The following is a 13,892-nucleotide window of genomic DNA, read 5'->3' on the forward strand; positions in this document are numbered from 1 at the left end:
TTGAAGAAATTTTCATTTTATCTAAGTTTTTATGTGTTTTGAAAACATGTATTTTATAGTTTTATATTTTTAGTCTCAGCAGCATCTATAGTTGACTTCTTTTCCATTTCTAATGTTGTTTATTTGTACTGTTTCATCTTTTCTTAGAATCTAAAAAATGTCTATTTTATTAGTTTTTTCAGAAATGAACTTTTGCCTTAGTTGATTCTTTCTACTGTATATTTGTTTTCCATTTGATTAATTTCCACTCTTATCTTTATAGTTTCCTTCCTTCAACTTTCTTTGTGTTTATTTTGTTGTTCTTCTAACTTCTAAAGTTGCTTCGCTCATTTATTTTCAGCTTTCTTCTTTCCTAGTATAAGCATTTAAAGCTATAAATTCACTATAAAGTGTGCTTCAGTTATATCTCACAATTTGGACATATAACATTCTTGTTACTATTCATCTTTAACTGAGTCATTTAGAAAGCTTTTTAAAAACTAATTTCCAAAGATATGTGTTTTCTACATATCTATTTGATACTGATTTCTAACAACAGAAAATTGTTTAGATGATAAAAATTTTATGAAATTATGTCTTAGGATGGGGTCAGTTTTGACAACTGTTCCTTGTGTAATTGAGAATAAAATGCAATTTCTTTTTAGGATTATTTATCTTTCATGGTATGAAATGCTATAAAAATGTTATAAAAATTTTCATATACTTATAAAAAAATTTGATGCTTTATTTATCAATTACTGTGAGAAGTTTGCAAATCCTTATACTCTTGTCTATTTTTCCATTTTGGCCTTAGACATTTTGAGACTATGCTACAAAGTTTACACAGATTGTACCTGGTGAATTAAATTTTTTATCACCAAGGAGCAATCTCCTTTATGTCTGATTACTTTTTTGCCTCAAAGACTACTTGACTGGCAAGTAGTCTATCTTTCTATTATTATTTTGGTAGATATTTTCTTCTTTTTCTTTACTTTGACCTTTTTGTGTACTCATATTTTAGGGGTTTCTTTACATTCTACTTAGCAATATATGACTTTTAACTGTCAAATCTATTGAATTGATAATAATTACTATTATTGACAAATCTGGGTTTATCTCTACAATTCTGTTTTGTGCTACATCTTCTGATTTTGAAATAGTTCTTTTTTCTATCTTCTTGCTTTCTCATTGGCCTGATTAACTTTTGTCTCTTTATTTCAGTACTCCAACAAAATGTATGTAGATGCTGGTTTGTTTGTTTTTTTTAATGTATCCTATTGGGGATGTGCTGCTGATCCACATCTTTCATTAATTTGGAAAGCTGTTCTGCTTGAATACTGCCTTTCTGTCATTCACTCTATTTCCAGAACTCTCATGAGGTGTCTGTTAGAACTTCCACTTTTATGCTCCAAGAAACTTAACCAGACTTTATATTTCCTATGAGTATTTTTCTCTTGCTTGCATTCTGAGTGATTTCTTCAGCTCCTTCTTTCATTTCATTAATTCTCTCTTTGACATTCAAAAGAAGAAAAAACTCAAAGAATGGAGCCCAGGACTTCAGTGTTCTTCTGGGGCATCAGGAAACTCTGGGGTGAGAAAAATTTGAGAAGATGAACAGAGTTCTTTACAACATGATTGTGGGACAAAAATTGATGTTAAAGGCTCCCAAATAGGAAGAGCAATGATAAACCCTTGATTTTTGAAACTGCATTGGAACCAGAAAGGTTCCACCTATGCATTAGGAGGAAAGGTGAACTGCAAGCATACTTGCTATTAGAGCTTAAAATTATCTAAACCCTCAAACTTAGACTGAGGTGTTTTAGACTGTAAGTGCCTAGCCTTGGCAACCTGGAGAAACAAATGTAAATCTTCTCTGAAGAAGGGAACATTGCCATTGTCCTGAAGTGTTCTGCTTTCTCACTGTGGAAGGGCAAGTCCGTCTTTCCTGTCCCCAGCTTTCATGAGTAAAGGCTTTGGGGCCCAATTACTCTCTCATGTTCACGCACAATCATGGAGCTATAGTGAGAAAAGTCATGAAACAGAAGAAGGGATCAATTGAGACATGCATTTAGGTTTTGTTAGGCACTTTGAAAAATGACACTGTCTCCCACAGCTTTTTTGTATTAAAATTAAAAAGTCACTACTCTCAAACTGACTGATTTGCGCAGCATCCATTAATTATACCATGATAGATTTAAGTGATTCGATGAAGGAAACAAGGATACTTCTTGTTTGATATTAAGTGTTAGGGACATGTGATGACATCTGTGGCCTGTCACAGGCTGAGATTTAAGGGATGTGGTTTTTTGGGTCATGTTTCTGTCATATGCTACAACTTTGCTTGGGCCCCTAATATACTTTCTGGGTGCCCATGATATGTGCCATTGCTGTATTTGGAAAATTAATAGATCTGCAGATTCATAACTAAGAGATGGAAACACCCCTAGAGGAAATTTACAATATGGAAACATATTTATTATTTTTCATTATTAGTATTCATTATTATAATAGTATTTCATATTGATTGCACAATACAAACTATAGGAGGTAAATTTGCCAAGTTCCTCTAGCATGGTAAGGATAGGCAGCAGTTGAATTTTTAGTTAAATTCAAACATGATTAACAATCAGAATTACCTGAGGAGGTCCTTAGAAATCAGTATCTTGGAATAAATTTCACTCCAGACTTCAAATATCTGCCCTGCACTCCAGGCTGAACCCTTCCCAGTGACCCCTTCACCCTAGCTGATTTCCTTCACCGCTCTTTCCACAACCTGTAGTTAGACTTTTGTTACTTCTTTAAGCTCGGTCTCCCTCTGAAGCCCATGAAGACAGAGATGTTAACTGTTGTCTTCTCCATCCTGTTCACAACATCTACCCCAAGGCCTAGAACCCAGCACGTATCCTATACATATGAGAAAGAATGCATAAATAAATCAGTAGAAGTCTCTGTAAAGTGACTCAGGAATCTTTACTTGTAAGAGCTCCAGAGCTGATTTTGATGACCAACCCAGTGAAGGACACACTACACTGATTTACAACAAAGTGGTTTTTAACTAAAGAGACTATGTAAGAATTTTTGATGGCATGAGAGGCAGGCTCAGCTTTTTGAGCATTTTACCAGTACAGTCACACAGCACCTGCTCAGAAGGCCCCCCTCCCTCTCCACATGCACTTAGGATCAAGGATCCACAGTCACCATCTTAATAATTTGATCTTTGAATTCGTATTTTGAAGTCTAATGGGACAACGGTGAATGAGCCAGAGGCTTGGGGTCTCTGCTTTTGTGTGATCCTGCATCCCCCCACCTCTGCCTCCCTGGTGGGGTTGAGAGGGTGTCAACTGCCTGAGCCCCACTCCTGACCAGCAGTTGCAACCACCCTTCAGGAGAAGCTGGGCAGGCAGGGCCTTGGATGCCCTCCCATGGGGGTCTGCATTTACCCACCAAGGATTCCTGTGCAGCGGGAGGTTTGTATTAAATAGTAAAGAAAGGAAAACATCTTATTTTCCCCTCTTTGAACAAAGAGCCTGACATGTTCATTTTGTACTGGGCCCCTGTAAATTATATAGCTAACCCTAGAGGCAGAAGATATTCATTGAACAAAAGAGAGTGTGTATATTTGAAAGCTCAGAAACATAATTCCCAGGTGTACCTTCTTAAAAAAGGAAGGTTCTTATAAACTTAAGTCACATTATTACCAGGTCGATGCTGGTGCCTGTTGTCTTTTGCTCTAAACAAAGAGAGTTTTCCAAAGTTGACACAGATAGTGACCTCTTTTCCCCTAAGTTATGTTTCCTTGATGGAAGCATAATTTAACTGAAAAGCAAAGCTTTAAAAAATTCTTTGTATTGAAAAGGGAATGTTGTATATCACAATTTAAAGAATATAAACACCTAATGCACTAACCCATAGTCTTATAAATGTTTATTCTTTAGTCTTTTCACTTTAAACTTACATTCTTCCCCTCCTCTCCCTTCCTTCAATACCTAAGGGCTGTTAACTTGCTTTAGATGAAGTTCCAGTAGCTTCTAGATTGATCTCTCATCTGTTGTTTAACTTCTTCAGTATATGTCCAATGGCGTTTCTTTCCATAGAGGTCTCCAATCTTCCCTCCATGTCAATTTACAGAGGTCTCAAGTGCTGAGGTATCAGTGGAGAACCTTGAGTCTTCCAAGAAATGGCCCATTTAAAACCAAGTGCAGAAATAGCCAAGAAGCTGCCTGGGAAATGCCGAGCCATTCAGTTATATAAAGAAATCTGATTCCGAAGTAGGCTGTGCTGAGGCACCTTGCCTACCAACAAGAAACATGAGCTGTTTTTTTTTTTTTTTGTTTGTTTTTTTATCATGCTTCAGCCCTTGCTTCATCGCTCATTTGGCTTCATCAATATTCTACCAAAGCTCCATGGTTAGGGAGACTTTTCCCTATCTACATGCCTTACCATCCATCTTTAAGTTTCTCCATACAGTTCATTTATCCAGAAAAGGAGCAACTTTATTCCTATTATTAGTTCGTTATTAGCAATAACTTCTCTTTCTTCCCTTCCAGTTCTATTAGAGATTTAATGATCTTGTTCCTAAGTCTAGTCACCACGCCCCAGCTGAATCACCGAATCCAACCTTTTTCCATGGGCATATATACCTACCTGTCCTTCACCAGCAGCACCCGTCAGCCAATGACCGTCCAATGCAGGTTCCTTGCCCAAAAGTAGCAATGCTGGAGGTAGCAGCTCATGGCCACTCCAGGGGCCGCATATAAGGACATAATTGCCCCCCATCAAGATAAATTAGAGCTTTGAAGCACAGGATTTCAATTCTGGTTATTTTAAACTTTGTGATATTTCTATTAAGTTGCAGTACTAGTGTTCCCCTTGTCTGAAAAAGCACAAGAGAGTGTTCAAAATCCTGAAATAGGAAGATTTAGCAATTCTCGTGGGGCCACAGCTTGGTCTTAGGGATGGCATCTCATTGCATTGGGACAAAGTCTACCTGGTGAACTAGCCAAGAGCAACCTTTGTGAACCAGGTGGTTAGGGCCATAAACTTGCTGAACTGCCTTTGTCTTTGGATCTAGCACAAGTTGAATTTCCAAACATAATCCCCATTTCCTATAACCATTTCATTGCATATTTTCCAAGTTCCTCCCAAACAATCTTTAATGGAGATGGGGATGGCTGTAGAGAAGAGAGGAGAGAAACAATGAAGACAAATTCCTATTAATATTTAGGACATGAATAACAGTCACCAGGACCTTCCCTAATAAGTGCTAGTCCTTTAAAACAAGAGAAATTCTCAACATTGCTATATGGAGAACTCTTGTGGTCCTGCCCAAGACTCTGGGTCCCATTCAGGCTGAGTTCTTCTTTCTTTACTTGTAGATGCACAGTGAGCTTCACCTTCTATACTGACTCTATCTTTAAATTAGAGGCCTTTAACCTGGGACTTCTGAAGTTCCATAAATTCCTTAAACTTGTAGGTAATTTCTTTTTACTTGTATGTAAAAAAATAATAGGTCTATGTGTGCATGTGCATTATTTGAAAGGAATTTAAATATATTTCATTAAATTTTTAAAGAAAGCTTTAATCTTGGTTGATTTGTGGTGGAGTAGCTTTATCCACCAAGATGTGAGACATGAAGAGATTTCAGACCAAGGCCATCCTTGCAATCTTAGAAGATCCTGGCCCAAGGCTGTCCATTGAACTTGGATGTTGTAATTCATGAACCCCAGGATTATGAATTGTGATTTAAAAAAAAAAAAAAAGAAGAAGACAATCATCTGAGACAGTGATTTTCAGAACATGTGCCTTAATTCCACAGATGCCCCAGGATTTTCTGCAGGGAGTGACCAAGAGGTAGGCCCTATATCCAGCTGCAAGCCCACTAATTCCTGTGTTATACAGTTTATATGTTGCAGTTATGATTCAATATCAGTTTTTAAAATTTTTGTTGGAAAAAATAAGTATGAGATTTTGTTTTGATGTTTAAAATTTATTGCCCTAAAAGGCCTAAAATCTGGTGGTTGTGACAATATAACTTCACCAGAATGTAATGCACTTAGACACTGGAATGAATAATAAATACTACTACTAACATATATACACTTACACTAATGTTAGTATTATATTTATCTCTCATGTCAACTGCAGACAATTGATGAAGGATGCCTAAGACATTCTTGAGAAGTATTCTGGGCCACGCTGGTTCAGGAGGAAATAAGAATATTAATAATTAGTAGTGTCCATCATGACTCCAGGAAGGTCTTGGGTATTTAAACTCCTATCCTGGGTCATTTGGGGGAAATAGCTGGCCTGAACCTGCACCACACAAGATGTTTTTCAACATGGTGCTTTTGTCTCCATAGAAACTGAAACTTAATCTCCTAACCGCTTATATCAATTTGATAATCTACAAACAACAGAGATCCCACTCCTCTCAGCCCTTCTTCTGCTTCTTTGCCAGATTTGACCTTGGACTCATAGTTGTCAACTCTATTAGTAAATTTTAAGAAATAATTTAGAGAACTCCTGGCTAAGATGGAGGCTTAGGTAGACATGCTTTACCTCCTCCCACAACCATAAGAAAGATAACAACCAATCTAAAAACAAAAAGTAACCAGAAATGCCAGAAAATCGAACAGTATGGAAGTCCAACAACCAAGGATTTAAAGAAGAAACATTCATCCAGATGGGTAGGAGAGGTGGAGAAGGGCAGCAGGGGCAGAGAGGATGCACTGTGGTGCAGGGAGGCGGCAGCAACAGAAGGCAGATCAAGTGGTCCCACATTCATGTGTGACAGATAAAAACTGGGAGAGACAACTGGTGAGTTAGGGATCCCAGCCTCAGGTCAGATCAGGGCTCCAGCACCAGTAAAATAAAGTCTCATAACCTCTGGTTGTAAAAAACAGCAGGGGCTGAGGTGGTAGAAAAAAATGCCAGTCTCTCAGGAGAGTCCATTTAAAGGGCCCACTGGGTCCTAGAATGTACATAAACCCACCCACTCGGGGAATCAGCACTAGGGCAGCAGCTAGAAGGGAACCAGTCACTTATGGGAAGTGAGAGAAGTGACTGGAAATGGGGAGAGAGCCAAGCAAGCAGCATTGTTCCCTCTCTCACCCCTCCCCCACATACAGCACCACAAAGCATCAAAGCAGGTTGCCCTGCCCTGGCAAATGCTTAAGGTTCCACCCCTTGCAACATAACACGTCCACCAACAGAAAGAGTCAAAGCAACTCTACCTGATACACAGAAACACATGGAAGCTGCCAAATTGAGGAGACAAAGAAATATGACCCAAATAAAAGAGCAGATCAAAACTCCAGAAAAAGAACTAAGCAACACAGAGATAGCCAACCTATCAGATGCAATCCAAAACACTGTTGATCGGGATGCTCAGAGAAATTATTGAGTACAACCACAAAACAAAGGAAGAAATGAAAGCTATACAAAGTGAAATAAAGAAAAATATACAGGGAACCCACAGTGAATGGCAGGAAGCCAGGATTCAAATCAATAATTTGGAACAAAAGGAAGAAATAAGCATTCATCTGGAACAGAAAGAAACAGGAATTCAAAAAAAAGTGAAAAGAGGCTTAGGAACCTCTGAGACAACTTTAAACATATCAACATCTGAATCATAGGAGTATCAGAAGGAGAAGAGGAAGAGCAAGAAATTGAAAACTCCAATATATAAAGAACTCACGTGACTCCACTCCAGGAAGACAAATTATCCAATTTAAAAAATGGACAAAGGACCTGAACAAACACTTCTCCAAGGAGGACAAACACAGGGCCCAGAGACATATGAAAAGATGCTCATCATCACTAGCCATCAGAGAAATGCAAAATAAAACCACACTGAAATACCACTTCACACTGGTCAGAATGGCCATCAAAAACAAATCAACAAACAACAAGTGCTGGCAAGGTTGTAGAGAAAAGCGAACCCTAGTACACTGTTGGTGGGAATGCATATTAGTGCAGCCACTGTGGAAAACAGTTTGGAATTTCCTCAAAAAACTAAAAATTGAACTGCCTTTTGACCCAGTGACTCCACTGCTGGGATTATACCCTAAGAATTCTGAAACACCAATTCAAAAGAACTTATGCACCCCAATGTTCATAGCAGCACAATTTTCAATAACCAGGTGTTGGAAGCAACCTCAGTGCCCATCAGTAAATGAGTGGATCAAAAAACTATGCTACACTCACACAATGGAATACTACGCAGCAGAAAGAAACAAAGAGCTACTACCCTTTCTGACAGCATGGATGGAACTGGAGAGCATTATGTTCAGGGAAATAAGCCAGGGGGTGAAAGACAAATACCATATGATCTCACCTATAAGTGGAACCTAATCAACAAAACAAACAAGCAAGGAAAATATAACCAGTAACATTGAAAGAAAAAAAGAAACTAACAGAAATGAGAGGGAAGGAGGGAGGAGGGTAATGGGGAAGGAAAGGGAAGGATCAAATCAAGGAACATGTATGAAGGACCAATGGACAAAACCAAAGTGGGGAAGGATTGAGGGAGGGAGGTGGGGGAGGGTGGGGCAGGAAAACGTGGTGGCAGGAAAATGGAGACAAATGTATTTGAACAATAAAAATTTTTTTAATAAAATAAAATGAATTTTAAAAAGAAATTGAAAACTTATTTGAAAAATAATGAAAGAAAACTTCCCCAATTTGGTGAAGGAAATAGGCATACAATTCCAGGAAGCTCAGAAAGTCCCAAATAAGTTGGACCCAAAGAGGGCCACACCAAGACACATCATAATTAAAATGCCAAAAGTTAAAGAAAAAGAGAGAATCTTAAAAGCAGCATGAGAAAAGAAGAGACTTATCTACAAAGTAATTTCCATAAGACTATCAGCTCTTTTCTCAAAAGAAACCTTGCAGGCAAGAAGGGAATGGCAAGAAGTATTCAGTGATGAAAAGCAAGGACCTACATCCAAGATTATTCAGCAAAACTATCATTTAGCATTGAAGGGCAGATAAAGTGCTTCCCAGACAAGGTAAAGCTAAAGGAGTTCATCATCACTGATCCCTTATGAAATATTAAAAGGTTTTATCTAAGAAAAAGATTAACACTATGAACAGTAAAATGACAACAAACTCACAATTATCAACAACTGAATCTAAAAAACAAAAACGAACTAGACAAACAACCAGAACAAGAACAGGATCATGGAAATGGAGATCACATGGAGGGTTATCGGTGGGGAATGGGAAAGGGAATAATGGGGGAAAAGTTACAAGGACTAAGAAGCATAATTGGTAGGTACAAAAGAGACAAAATAGGGTATGTTAAAAACAGTAAAGGAAATGTAGTAGCCAAAGAACTTATATGTACAAACCATGAACATGAACTAAGGAGGAGATTGCTGGAGGTAATGGGGGTGCTGGCCAGAGGGGACAAAGGAGAAAAAATGGGACAACTCTAATAGCATAATCAATAAAATATACTTAATAAAAACAGTAATTTAAAAAGGAAACACCCTGACTTCAGCTCTGTACAAACAAGAATACCAGCTTGCAAATGGGGAACAATGTGACTGGAGTTAACAAATTAGTTATTAACTCTTAATCTTCCAGTGTGAGCTCTAAGAAAACCAGCCTTGACCTCTTGTGTTATTGGATAATTTCATTTCACAGTCATCCTTTATTTCCATGACTCCATTCCAGTTTATAATTATGTGTGTATGCATGCATGTGTGTGGGCACATATATTGTTAAATTCTGTCTCTCCCATTAGTCTGTAGATTCCAAAAAAGTCCTTTTTCTAATCATCTTTTCATTCTTAGGTTCTTACATGCAAAACTTGTCACATTTATTCTTCCATGATGCATTACTCCAGCTATTTACAAAAATTAAACCTTACAGAGTGAAAGAACAGACAACAAAAGGGGAGATGATGACAAAAGAGATAGGTAAATAAAAATAATGGGCTTCATCTGAGAACCTTATCTACCCTTACAGCATGTTGCATTTAAGATCAGGAAGGACTGTTCTGGAGCACAGCTGGGATAATCTGGCCTTGCTTGATTTTTTTCCCTTTTTTTTTATTGTTGACAAATACCATGATCTCACTCATATGTGGAGTGTAATGAACAAAATAAATGGATGAGCAAAATAACACCAGAAACATGACCCACTCAATTTTAAAATAAGCATTGAACATGAATTTCTGTTTTTTTCTCTTAGAAGAACTCTCAACTGCAATTCTTCCCTAAGATTGGCCCCAGACTAGATATCCACAACTGCAGCTTTCTCTGACTTCCACAGAGCAGGCTAGCGTCTTCCCCATTCCTTGGCCCAGTGCCATTGTCTTGGAGTTATTTAGAGCAAAGTCTGAAGTGAGGTTGAGGAAGATAGAAGAAATATCAAAAAAGTAGTGTCCCAGGTGCCAGAAGAAGAATGTGTTTTAAGAAGGAAAAAGTACTAAAAACATAATGAATGGACACTTTATTGAAAGAAACAAGAAATAAACAACCAAAATTAAATAAATAACATAAGATCAAAGAGTAATTAGGACTATGAAGAATATGAAACCAGTATGGGGAAAGATAATGACAGAAGTACAGAGATATTTTTAATCATGCACTTAGAGAAGCTCTCTTTGAAGGGGTGATATCCGAGCAGAGACCTGGATTATGTGAAAGAGTGAGAGAAGAGCATTCCATGCTGCAAGATTAGCTGTGTAAAGACTCAGATGATTTGAAGAAAGTCAAGAAGGCAAGCATGGCTCGAGTGGAGGGAGTCAGAAAGAAGGTGGTAGGAGAGTTTTACAGGGACCAAATAATATAGAATAAGGAATTTTATTCCAAATGAGAACTGATGGGAAATTGATTGTAAGATAGCACAGAGGAAGCAGGAAGCCCAGTGAAGAGGATATTATGAGAGTCCAGATATAGCATGGCAGTCAATTGTTCCAGATAGGATGGGAGCAATGATATGGTCATGTCCAAGGCATTTAAGGAAGGCAAGACCAACAGCACTTGTCAATGGATTGGGGGTTGACTGGGAGAAAAGTAGTAATTTATTATCATTCTTAGTGTGAGGACCTGAGCAAAATATAATACCACTTACTGGTTGGAGAAACTTGGGATAGGATTTGTTTTGGGTGGGAATATAAAGAATTCTCTTTTGGACATGTTACATTTGAGATGCCTAGTAGACATCCAGGTGGAAATTTAAAATAACTCATTACATATACAAGTCTGAATCTCAGGAGGGAAGTTGTAGCCAAAGAACGCAAACTTGAGCATACTGAAGGTGTTTTAAGTGATTACAGAAAATAAGGTTAGCTAGGAAATGCGTGTAAATAGAAGAAAAAAGGGCAGGGGGAGTGAGGTCTGAAACCTAAGATGGGCTAGCATGTAGATGTCAGGTTGGGGAAAAGGAACTAGTAGAGGGGAAATAGCACTGAGTTACTATCACAGGTACTGAAAGAAAAAAATATTTGAGAGAGCCATCAACAGTGCCAAACGCTGCTCAGAGCACAAGCAAGGGTGTGAGGAACAGTGCAGAGAACCGACCATCGAATTGGCCAGTTGAAAACTAGCAGTTCCACTACAAGAGCGTTTTCCGTGGTGACATGAAAATCTTACTGAAGTAGATTCTAAATATTACGGACATATTGAGCTTACAAAAATCATCCAAAAGATTTTACTAAAGAGGAATGAAGAAATGGATTAGGGGTGGCTGTGGAGACAAAGGAAGTTTTGTTTTTACTTTTAGTGGATTTATTTTTTATTACTTGTTGTTCAGTTACAATTGTCCCAATTTTTGCCCCATCACTCTCCTCTGCCCCACCCACTCTTCCACTCCCCCAGTCTTTTTATTTAAGACAGGGGTTATTATACTTGAAGTCTGTGGTAATAATCTAGTTGAGGGAGATAAAACAATGGTGCAGGAGAGAAGGGATGATAGTTGCTGGAGAAGGGATGGGCTCAGAGGACTTATAGGAGTACAGAGCTCATCTTTGTAATGGGGGGAGGTTGACATACAAGCATATGCAAAGGTTAGTCAGTTTGGTTATGGGAAGATGAGGTCATTCTCTTCTGAATGCTCCTATTTTCTCTGTGAAATAATAAGTGAGGTCACCAGCTGATAATGCAGAAGGGGAAGGTGGAGTTGAAATTTTGATGACAGAAGACATGATATAAATTTGCTTTCTCAGAGAAGGGAAAAGCGAGAACACCAGGGGAAATGCAGGAGGCGTCATTAAGATCACTTTTCCTACACCCTTCTATTGCTTGTGGCCAATCCTGGATACAGACTGCCCACTTCCCCAAAAACATGAATTTTAAATAAGTTCTTTGAAATATTGTCCAAAACTGATATGTGCTCTGTTGTAAACCATAGGACTCAATTCACTGACTTGAATGATATGTGTAGAAAACTTACTTTGTCTCACTTTATGAAACAGTATACTGATAATAGGAGTAGCAAATGTGAAATCCTTTCAGAGCAGAATTATATTCTAATGTCCTAGGCAGAACTGAGACAAATCAAATACCTTGTCTGCAGGTGAAATAGCCTTCTCATTCTGCATGGAGTTGACCAGAGAGATAACATGAACAAAATGAAACAATCTCTTTGATGCTAACACCAATGACTTAAATTTTTATTTCTCATTATTTTAATTTCTCATCCAGAAAGTTTAACAAGTGAGGCATGCCACAACTTGATTCCCAGTTGTTGACATGTTTAAAAAAAAAAAAAGATGCACTTGAAACAATTTAAAGAACTCCAGAAAGAGTAGATTAAACCACAGTATTATGTTTTCTCAGACTTTTGGGGCTTCCAAAGAGTTGTAGTTCAACAGAAACTACATCAAATTTAGTTAGAATCAAAATAAGTTTTTACACAGAGAACCATTCAGGCAAACGAGTCTAAGATAGGGAGTAATGTGATTAATACCTTTTACATTCTTTTACTTGTGCTTAGCTTGTGCACTTTTGAAATAAACCAGCATATCCATTATATCAATGAAGATACATAAGAACGTAGTCATTAGAGGAAATCTGCCTAGATTAAATAATAAACAGACATAATATTCTTCGGTTAGGAAATAAAGAACAAATTGAGGTGAGGAGCCATCGTGAAGATGGTGGATAAAGCCAAAGGCTTATAAACGTGTTCTGGGTTATTTGTAAATGTTTTGTTTATTTGTCTGATCCCTCTGTAACTTAGCAGTGTTATATGAGGAAATGACCAAAATTCCTAGAAGCTATTTTACACATTCACATAGCCTGAAGTTAGTAAATCCTTTAGTCCCTTTGGCAAACTCCTCATGTTTTCCCTTTGGAAATATGATAAACTTGTTTATTCTATTTGTCATTTTTCCGTTTCTGAGTTTCTTCATGGAATTTGTTATCTTCTTTGTGTAACCAAGCTGTCCCAAGTATGAATGGTCACAGTTGCAAAGAGAAAGTAAGGATATGAGTAGTAATAAAAAATAATAGTTTGTAAAGCACAGGATTTTGTTCATTGTGAACAAGATGGGACAGTTATTTTAGCTTTAAACCATACCGCATAATACTAAATACATCTTCCCAACTTCCCTTAAGAAGTAAAGTATCTGGGGGGCAGGCAGAAAAAAAAAAAAAAGAAGTAAAGTATCTTCTTCATCCCTGTGTGACAAGATGGAGTTTTTCCTATGTACAGGATGTCACATATTCTGGTGCTGACATGTGAAGATTTGAGAAAGGACTGACCCAAAATGTCACTGAGGCTGGCAAGCCCTTCAGACCCAGCGTTCTTGGCCTTCAAGATCCACCCAAGAGACAATCACCATGTAAGCATGCAGTTAGGGCAGGTGAAAGTAGCACAGGGGGCCCAGACTCCCTGGATTTTCCTTACATCTGGAGACACCATGAGTTGATCAGCCGTGGCAGTGGTGACTACCAGTC

This window comes from Pteronotus mesoamericanus, unplaced genomic scaffold, assembly GCF_021234165.1.
Source record: "Pteronotus mesoamericanus isolate MK-2021 breed Mesoamerican mustached bat unplaced genomic scaffold, CSHL_Meso_final contig_20, whole genome shotgun sequence".
In the NCBI taxonomy this organism is placed as follows: domain Eukaryota; kingdom Metazoa; phylum Chordata; class Mammalia; order Chiroptera; family Mormoopidae; genus Pteronotus; species Pteronotus mesoamericanus.